This window comes from Tigriopus californicus, chromosome 11 (genome assembly GCF_007210705.1).
Source record: "Tigriopus californicus strain San Diego chromosome 11, Tcal_SD_v2.1, whole genome shotgun sequence".
NCBI lineage: Eukaryota > Metazoa > Arthropoda > Copepoda > Harpacticoida > Harpacticidae > Tigriopus > Tigriopus californicus.
Window position 1 is genome coordinate 11,916,712 of NC_081450.1, and position 10,146 is coordinate 11,926,857.

At 44.0% G+C, this 10,146-nt stretch overlaps 1 protein-coding gene across 1 annotated transcript in view; it reads right to left on the minus strand.

The window, feature by feature from the left end:
- The window catches only part of LOC131891176 (uncharacterized), a gene marked incomplete in the record, with an annotated part of 26,220 nt that extends 17,771 nt beyond the window's left edge, over positions 1-8,449 (minus strand). Inside the window, 1 exon segment of the mRNA XM_059240701.1 lies at positions 8,116-8,449.
- Between the last annotated feature and the right edge of the window lie 1,697 nt (positions 8,450-10,146).

Sequence of the window (10,146 nt, forward strand, 5' to 3'; positions counted from 1 at the left end):
TCTGAAAAGCCGCATTGTCAAGTCAGTAGGACCCGGTCCTCAGACGTCCACCAAACGTAAAGCACAGCTGAATGGAGACACTTGATGCTCGCATTCACAACCAGTCATTCCCATTCTTACATGGCCAAAGGGGCGTTCAAACTTGCTGTCGTCTTCGTTGTTTGACGTGAACGGCAAAAACACAACCTTGCGTAGCCGACCGCAATGCAAGAGCTACATCATCCATGGTATACTACAAGTACTAGATGGATAGCGTGCCAGGAAATCTAACCACGACAACGCCAACCCAACTACTGGGGAGCCGTCCATGGAGAAAAAAAAACATATCTGGTGGTTAGTAGGTTGTAGTTGTTGTTGGGTCCGAGCTAATAATTCGTTTCCTTTTCCCATGATTTTATAGACCAGCGACAAAGTCCCGAAGATCTTGATCTTAACAGATCTGTCCATGACTGAGGACTGAGGAAAAACATCAGCTCTAGAGTAGAAGAGTTGTGAGGGGTGATGTGGGTTGTGGCATCTCGGGTTTATCTTTTAAAACGTTAAGAATGTTGTTATTGCTTTCTTCCGAGATCCAATGCAACGATATTGGAGAGGTCCGGAGAGAGCAATGAACAGGTGGGGAGCTAAAGATCCGTTGCAAATTAATGAATGAAGATCTCCATTTCGAGGGTGCATGAGTGAAAACAAGGCACCTCCAGAGATAGAAGGAGCATGGCACCCGACAGATCCACAGGAAATGGTTTTACGTACCTCGTGCATTGTAGCACTGTTCATTGTGTACTACATTGTTGTGCAGACGGACGATGGCAGGAAATTCACCCCACCTCTATCACCACCCGATCTACGATATTCCGTACCATTGCTGGCTTGGTTGGTTACTTGCTTGCTCATTCGGATCGTCGTCAGTCAGGAGGCCATGGAAATGATTATCTTCTCCAGGCAATTCAACAGCCTCCCCCGGATCTTTTTCAACCACCAGAAGTGCCTTCGAATTCGGTTTGCCAGAGTTTGTTGAGACATCTTGAAGGCTGAAGTGGCGGGCATGTATTATCGGATTGATGTTTGGATGTTTTCTCATCATATTCCGGCTTAGATCGTATCAGCCTCATTATCGCTCATCAAGCTTCCCCTCCAGGTCGTTTAGATATTCCTAGGCCACAGAGCCATTGAGGAAAAGTGCAAACTATCCAGGATATGACGGCACTTGAATTTCGCCGAGCTATTTCCAGATCTGCCGAAAGCATCGCCCATTCCAAATATCTACGAATAAGTACGAACCCTTCTGGAAATGCAACGCATTGAAAATGTTTTCAAAAGCCACCCTTAATCACGGCGGGAAATGAATTCCACAGATTGCATTGTAAATCCGCCCTCAGTCAAAGGTGGACAACAGCCTAGCTCTCAATAGATCCTTTAGTCGCAGGGATAGGATTGGTGCCAAACCTGCTTTGGACAACACTCAGGAATCGAAACAAATCACGTCTCAATGGCTTCAACTGCTCTGGTCACAGAGGGTGGCAAACCCGTCGATGATGGTTCTCGTAAACAAAGGAATATTCACCCAAAAGGGTTCGCCCCAACGAAAATAGTCGGCCACAAAAAGCACCACCAAATCGGGAGAACTTCATCAGAGGGGTTTAAATCGCTGATCCGTGATGCCAGGTCCATTGGAATCTCCATTGGATATTCAACCCCAGGATCTGAGCGGCAGATCGTAATGATTGATCATGGATGTTCATCGACACACGTGCTCATTTTCCAATGGAGGCTAATGATCCAGTCAAGATGCTGCTGTGGTGGTGTTCAGCTGGTTTTCAATTACAACCATTATCAACTATCCATCCAACCAGCGATCTCTTTGGTGAATGTGTGTACCTTCGCTGGTTGAATTCGACTTGACCACGACGCCAACGTTGTTCAACGTCATCCGGGACAACGGATAACCGATACATAGAACCAACCCACCAATCAAAACCATGGCCAACCATCTGAAATGCACCCAAGTCTCCAGTCAGTAATGTCGGCTGAATGGACAAGAACATGTCTTCTCTCCTCATTACTATTCACTTGGATTACACTTGGATTCCTCGAGTTCTCAACCGCCATCTGGGACTTTGGAGCCGGCGATCTCAAGGTTCTGGCTTTTGACCGATCTAGGATTCTCTCCAGCTCGTTCGCCTGTCGAAAATCTCGACATATCTACCTGAGGCCATGGAGTTATTGATTTGAATTTGATCATTTCGCGCCGAGCAAGAACAAAAACTCGAAGAGGATTGAAACTTGACGTGGTTTTGGCCAATGACTTTGAACACGTCAAGGTTTTGAAATTTTCAATTATGGACAGATTAAACGCTAATCCCGATTTTCCAACCATTTGAGTAGCACGTCGGGTAGATAGGTAGGTGGACGTTCTTTCCGTGGTTTCGCTTTTTTCGTCTTATTCATCGTGACCAAAAGGAATCTTCAATTGCGTTGTTCATCAGCAGAGTTCTTGGTCGTTCGGCTCAGTCCAAGCACAACATACTCGTACAGTACATTCGTTCCTATTCGGAGAGACAGATACAGTAGAGAGAAAGTGAGAAGCTCTGCTTCACAATCCTCTATGCTAATCATCCGGCACAAAAGCCACGTTGATTAACTACACTCAACTCCTTTTCACTGATTGCTCCTTCTGAACGCACCGGGTGCTTCATGGGATTCACCTCTTTCTTTCTGGTCCCGAGTTTCAAGGCATGCCCCACTAGGTCAACTTTGACACCACTGCCTTCTCCGCACCCTGTATCCCTTGAACATGGCAAGACTCGGCCAGATGAGGTAGAGACACAATTCTTCGCACATCCTCCCATCAGGGCCTCAAGAATGGCAATGGGGCTCTCCGCTGGGCCCATTTAGGCTTGTGCTATTGAATAGCCAGTCTGCCCCAAGTGTCTCCCCGGAATGCCATTGGAATTGGAAGTGAGGCTGGTGTTCAAATGAGCTTTCATGACGAACGAAATGTAAGCCCCTGAGGAGACGACTATCAGTCACGACTGCTTAGAACAATGAGCATCTCTCACACACACTCTACCCCATTCACTCAGGTACGCACCCACCTACCGAGTAGGCCCATTTTCCAGGCCTATTTGTGTTCATCAATTCCAAGCCAGACAAGAATGGCATCATAAAACGTCGGACGGGTAAAATGACCCCCGAACATGAGGCAGTCATTGTGCTCACTAGGCCGTGAAAGGGTCTTCTTGGATAATTAATTAAAGTCTCTTTCATGGCCATGGCTGTCTTTTTTCTAGCATTCCCGTCGATCTTCTCCCATTCAGCAAAACCTGGCTGTCGGATAGATTGGCCATCTGAAGACGTCCTCGCCAAAAGCAACCGGAGACTGCTACTTTTTAGCTTCTGAAGGGCCATTCAACGGCTGTGGTTCCGCTATCTGGCGAAGATCTGAATTTGGATGGACCAGCAGCAAACTCCGTCTGTTCAGGTACAATACGGTACAACTAACAAACTTGGTGGCATCACAATAGATCGGATGATTGAACCGAGCACACCATCGCGATTGTACCAACACTATCAACAATGTCCATGTCACATGGACTTGACGAGCATCCATCATGTATTCAATAGCACGCATCAAATACCTTGATACAGTGTGAATCAAGGCTCGTTATTCGATCCACATGGCTTGAAAGGATGGATCTTGCTAGACATTCTTTGCAGATTTAGGTCAATTAGGCTGACTTAAACACAAAAGTCTCTCGAGAGTAAAAAAAGATCCTTCGGCTTGTGGTTGGTTTGTGGTTTGTGGATGGTGCGAGCATGATTATTGCCAAGATCGATGATTGGAAGAAATCCAGTCGGGCATTGAGGCAACTCCATGAGGCGAGAAGCAGAAGAAAGATGAGGATGAGGATGATGATGATGGAGATAGGTGTGAAATGTAATGCAGTGCATGGAATTCAACACTACCAATTCCACGCACCGTGCCGTGGCATGGAATCGAAGACCTTGCCATGGCGATTGGCAGGAGAAATTGATCCACCTCCTTCGGATTCGAACCATTTAGAAATGAGTTCAATCACGAAAGTTACGGGCAGATTTGGCGGTTGACTGACTTCAAAATCGGAATGGAACTCGCGTGGTTTCTGATTCTGGTGATAGACATGGATAGCATGAGGGGTACACTTTGATCTGGGATGTTTTCCCACCTTCCCCATGGAAATTTTACTCCTGCGAAAAGTCTACACTTGAGACAGAGTCTAATTTCATACTTCTTTCAAGCATTAAGAGCCGGATTTTCTTCTTGAAAGTCACGCAACCTTGTCATAAACCTCAATTTTGATACTTTAGATGCCCCCTTTTGAAAGCAAAACATCCTGAAGCTGTTAATCTCAAGCTCACTCCACTATAACTGTGATCTTTTTGAGAAGTCTGCGAATATACACTGTATGTACCACCCAACTTCGGAAACTCTGACGAACATGGTTCCCTTAGTGGGTGTCTGGCTAAGTTCCTGGTACTGCCCTGAAATGAGCAAGCAAGCATGCAAGCCATCCAGCCTCTTTCTTTTCCCGAGTGATGGTGTGTGACTGAGCGAATGAGGCTTCCCGTGGAGAATTTCTAGCTCAGAAGGAATTATGGATTCAAAGATTTCTCTTCCCCACACATCACCTCTGCCTTGTTATTCTCCATGATTTTTCTCACTTAGCTACTGTGCACCATGGATGATGGAATACACGGATTCCTCCACCTCCTCAGTTTTAACCACGAACAACCAAATGGGTTCATCCACGGAGGAGGCGAAGCCATGATTTCAATTCCATCACCATTCGTTCGGTCGCCCTCGATTTCTGGTGTGTCAAATAGGTTGTTATGCAAGTTCATTCTCCTTCAGAATATCCAACCCAAGTTGCCTGTGGGGCTATTGGCATTCCTGGTGTTGTTGGATTTGCCTCCTTGATTGACAGGTTCAATGGGCGTTTGGCAGCAAGATGGTTGGACATATCACAGGGTTGGAGAGATTTTCCATTTCCAAAACATTCAACCCAACTCACTCATAGGCCTTGTTCGATCGAGGAACGATCAAGTCTAGGCCATTGTTTCTTTCAACGTTGGGAAGATCGGAGCCAATTTGCCAGATCATGATCGACTCAACATCGCGGATCGAAGGCCAAGAAGGAACCCTTTTCGAAACCGAGATGTGAGAATCTGAGAGTGTTCGAGGCTTCTCCATCTCCAGTACTGAATGTTTTCAGTGTCTTGAAAAGAATATTCGAGAGAGTGTCCGTCATCCTCGTCGAAGTGGAATCGGTTTTAAATTGTCCAGGGTTAACAACATGATCCATGCTCTAATAATAATCATTATTAGGAGCCTCAACACTGCTCAGTTTCTTGAAGGGGGAAAAAGGGGGACAATTTCGTGGATGGGTTGTTGACTTTGGACCGAAAACAGGACCATGATTTGAACCTTTGGCAATGATTTACAGTCTAATAGACGTCATGTTATCTGTCCACGGTTTGGATAGTGGCTCTGAATTTTCTCGAATGCCGACATTGAGGTATTTATATCTGCTAGAGTACGTATTGCATTATTGACCACACAGCGCCAGTTTCCAAATCTCAAATTAGACGATTAGGACCTTATGTTGCTCATCTTTTTTTCTCATCAATTTCCAAAAAAATGATCTGAGACAAGTCTACGTAGAAAATGTTATCTGTCATAGATCCGCATTCAGTCTGCAATCCCTTTTCATTGGCTAAAATACATTTCGGATCAAAATGGCCGTTTGGGACGTGACATTCAGATTGCTCCCGACCCAATTTCTCGTTCAAAAACTTGAATTTAACTCCACACAATGAGTCTGAGATCATCCTGGTATGAAGTCAGAAAAGTAAGCCAAGCAACAAGTCGAACTCCGAGGATGATCAAGTTAACGATCCAAATGATTGTGCGCTTTCAGAGGTGTTTTTCGTTCGTCCAGATACACCTCCCTACTGTATGCAGCAAAGCAGTGTCTATCTATGAAGTCACGTGTTCATATGTTCATAGGATAGCTCACCAAATCAACCAAACCTGCTCTGGATAGAGTCAAGGATTGTCTGATGATCGGATGGCAAATGGTCGTTTTTGGTATTGTGTAATCATAATCACTATCCAAATGGAACGGAGTCATGACGTGGTGGACTCCTCGCGTAATAGCAGCCATGATTGGGCCTGATTTGATTGTACTTGGTTGAACCATCATGCCTTGGTTCGTTCCGTGGTTCGACGTCAGCTTGGACGCCTGTGGAATCGTTGGGGCTTCTGATTCTGCTGACAAAACTCTTAGATTAAATGTGTAATCACCGAGCTGAAGATCCCAAACTCCGGATCATGACAGGTTCAAAAAAGTATCCAAAGGCATGCATCTGCAACCACCGACAGGGCACTATGTTCCATTGTAGCAACGCATTGCATGCAGTGCACTATAGGTATATATACTCCTTAATCCCATTGCATGTCTCACCTCGTGCTCAGCTCACATTGTGAATCAAAATTTCTGGCTCAAAAGGCAAATCGGAGTTGTGGAACATGACTTGGCAAAACCTTTCCAGATTTCTTGCTCAATGCCTCCAGAATCCCAACAATCCAGTTTGGTCAAATTGGTAGCAGCGTCTGGGTTTTTTGATCTACTTGAAGGTTTTCTGACCGCTTGGGATTCGGGTTCCGGAGTCGATGAATACTGAATGTCTGCCTCCTTGATTCATTGTTCAAGGAGCTTGGTTGGAATCATTATTTTATCTTCCCGATCCAATCATTGGATTATGACAGGTTTGTGCTTTGGATTTCCAGGATCATCTTTTACGAAGCCATACACCGTGAACAGAAGTAGTGATCTCGTGATATTTTTTCGACTTCAAAGCGTCGTCACACATTATTACACAACATTCGCGAACCAAATCCGATACTTGTGTTGTATTTGGCTCATGCAAAATATAAGCTATGGTGTGTGTGTGTGTGTATGTGTATGTGTTTTTTGCACGAGCTGGAAAACAAAGCATCCAACGAGAACAAATCGCTCTTGGCAGCAGCACTCATTGAATTCCAAATGAAAGAAGACATGCCATGGACGGAATAAGATAGAGTGAAGCTACTCAGGGGAGATTTAATAGGTTTGGCATCAAACTTGGGAAAATGGCAATTCTTCATCAGAAGTGCTTGTTCCGACCATTCCAGCTAAACGCACGATTCAAAGGTAGATATTCCCGGTCTTCCCACATGCATATGAAGTGACTACTCGGTGATGGTGTTACGGGCCAATTATTGGCCATCCCACACCAAGGATGAAATCTATGACCCGTCGAATCACTTTCCCACGTGTCCAATGCAACCCTTTTAAGGCAGATATGTGACACTTGGGCAATCAAAGGCATCAGATCCAATTTGAACAACGAACAAGGTTCATTCAACTGTGCATGAGAAGTCCATAAAAACCTGGTTTCGTGTATCAATTCGAATAGTTTCGATTGGGGTAAATCCCGCGGTCATAAAAATTACTCTGGGGGAGTTATTTTTATATCTCCTTTGACAGTGTCTCATAAATAAGATGGTGTTAACAGACATCCCAACATACCTCTCAGAATTCCTTTGGAATCGAACATTTTTTTTTTTTGGTGAATTACGATGTTTTGTACGAGCAATTCGGTGGGTTCGTTGAAACGGTTGAAGCATGGCCAATGTTAGATTTATGGTTGATTTGCTCGATAATTGTAGTGAAGATTACGAGACAACTCCGCATCCAAAAGAAGAGATAGGATCTCGAGAAGATGCTTTGGTATCTTCTTGATTTTTCTGATTCGTATTGAGAAAAAATGGTGCTCTTTACGTGGCACTACTCACGATTTGTTAAGTGGTCAGAGATGGCTGGTTAGCTTTAATGGAGTCTCTTTTATATCTATCTTATCTGTATATTGATAGACCTATTTGTCTTTTTGTGAACGAGCTCCTTTTGCAAATACAACGCTTAAAGGGATCAAATAACCACTTGGAATTTGGGACTATCCATCAAGATTAGCCCGGTCTATTATTAATATCTTATCGTAAGTCCAAATGCGAATTGGAAATGAACCTGTTCGGCTTACCGTAGATTTGAAATGAGGAAATGGGACCATGCACTGTAAAACCTTTAACTCAAGTCAAGATGAACACGGTATGTATGTGGAACATGAATGAATATTAGTCGCGGTTCTTATTGTTATGATTGCCTTACGGCGTGAACAATGACGGGGATCTTCACTACACTTGCACTCAACATTGACTGATGGCCGGGTAAAGAAAAGATTACGAAAACTTCCAAAGCACGCTCGATCCAAGGCAACTACTGTGGCAAGAAGCAAAGGAAGCCGCTTTGAACCTATCCGAGAAGGAGCAGAGAGGATCATAGAATCCACAGACTAGAGACAAGAGACTCGCCGCACGGAAGTCAGCTGTCGCGCACAGGTGCCCTGGCAAAAGTTGCTTGCGCTTTAGGAGGGAGCGCTCTATGTTCTAGAGTGGGTATTTGGGGCTCAAGTTATATTTCGAATCTAAAGTTGCCCTAAAGATGAGAGAGATGAGTTACTCAGTTTTCGTCTGTAACATAATTTTTTACATGACGGAAAATTGTAGGCTGCTATCTGTTAATATTAGTAGAAATATCAGTTGTATTGCCCAAGTTTTTAAATAATGACATTTAAGGTATGAGTGAGGAAAGTTAAGGTTAAAAGCTAAAATTTCCGAATAGAAGCAATGTATTGAATTTTCCCACATGTGAGACTTGTCATAGTGTGCTACAATTACATATTTCAAGTTTAAGTTCGATCAAACAAATGGGTCAAAAATAATGCCCTCTCAAATGCAAAACATGGTCCGGAATGAATGAGTCAGATCTCCTGTGGTAATCTAATCCACTAGAGGAGACCCAGAGGATAATGGTTTTTAAAGTTGGGGTCCTGAGCACAACCAAAGTAAAACTGTCCGATATGAAATAAATTTTGTGCATTTGTAGAATCGGTTGATCGGTCACACAATTAGCCTATTTGCAAAATGTGGTTAAAGGTCCACGATCAGGTTGTCTATCGTGAACAAATGATACAAACACACCAACTTCTAAAATATCTTTTTTAAAGATATACATAAGTAAATTTTCAATCACATTTCATTGTAATTTTCTACCTCGACAAAATATGCAACTCCACACGAAGACTGCTTAGCGTATTTACATTGCTTTGCTGTCTAAAGATCTTCACAAAGAGGATTCTCAGCTACGTAGGTAGCTGAATCAGAATATTGCGACGGCAAAGTGAACGGAGTGCAGAATTGATAATAGGGGTACTATCCGCTTCCAAACGAAACGACGGAGATCCCCCTGTGTTAGCTTCCAAGGGGATCATCATCGACATGGATGTTGTTGTTGCTGTTGTTGTGTCTGTCGCTGCTGCTGTTGGATTGGCATTACCTTCAACAGCCATGGCTTTCCTACAGGTGATTGTGATTGTTGATCGTCCAGGGGATCCATGCTAGTCTTTGAGCCATAATGGTAGGGTTGCCTTGCGGTTGCCTGTCCGTGCTGTCCAGGGTGAACATTGGATTTATTGCAGTCGGATCAAGTCCCAAACCTGATGGCTTACCCATCAACAATCAGTCAAATAAGGGGGGCCTCGCAATTCAATGCTAAGTTGGGTCATATCGAGAATCTCGTTGCATGTCGTAAAAGTCTAGTTGCTATGTCTCTCTTGAAATTGATATGGGCACTTGTATTTCCTTCCGCTTGTCGTGTTTCAGATCTTTTTGTAATCCATGAGCAAAGGTTCTTGTCGGTGACCTGTCACGCGTCTCAAAGAAATATCATTATGGTAGTTGTTTCCATGCCCACTAATTACTCCTCAAAGATCAACCAATTTCTGCCGGGAAAAGAAATTTGCGCCAAAAAGTCACCCTGCGGATGATGAAAAAAAGTCAAGGTCCCATTTCAAGAACAAGACGGATGATCAAGGAACAACCCCCCCCTTTCATGCGCCTCACAGAATTTCACGAGTACCCTTATTGGCACAAGAAGCTAACAAATATCCCGTTGCTCAAGGTTGACATTTTCGTTCTGACACCAGTACTATAAAAATATAGATTGGGGACGG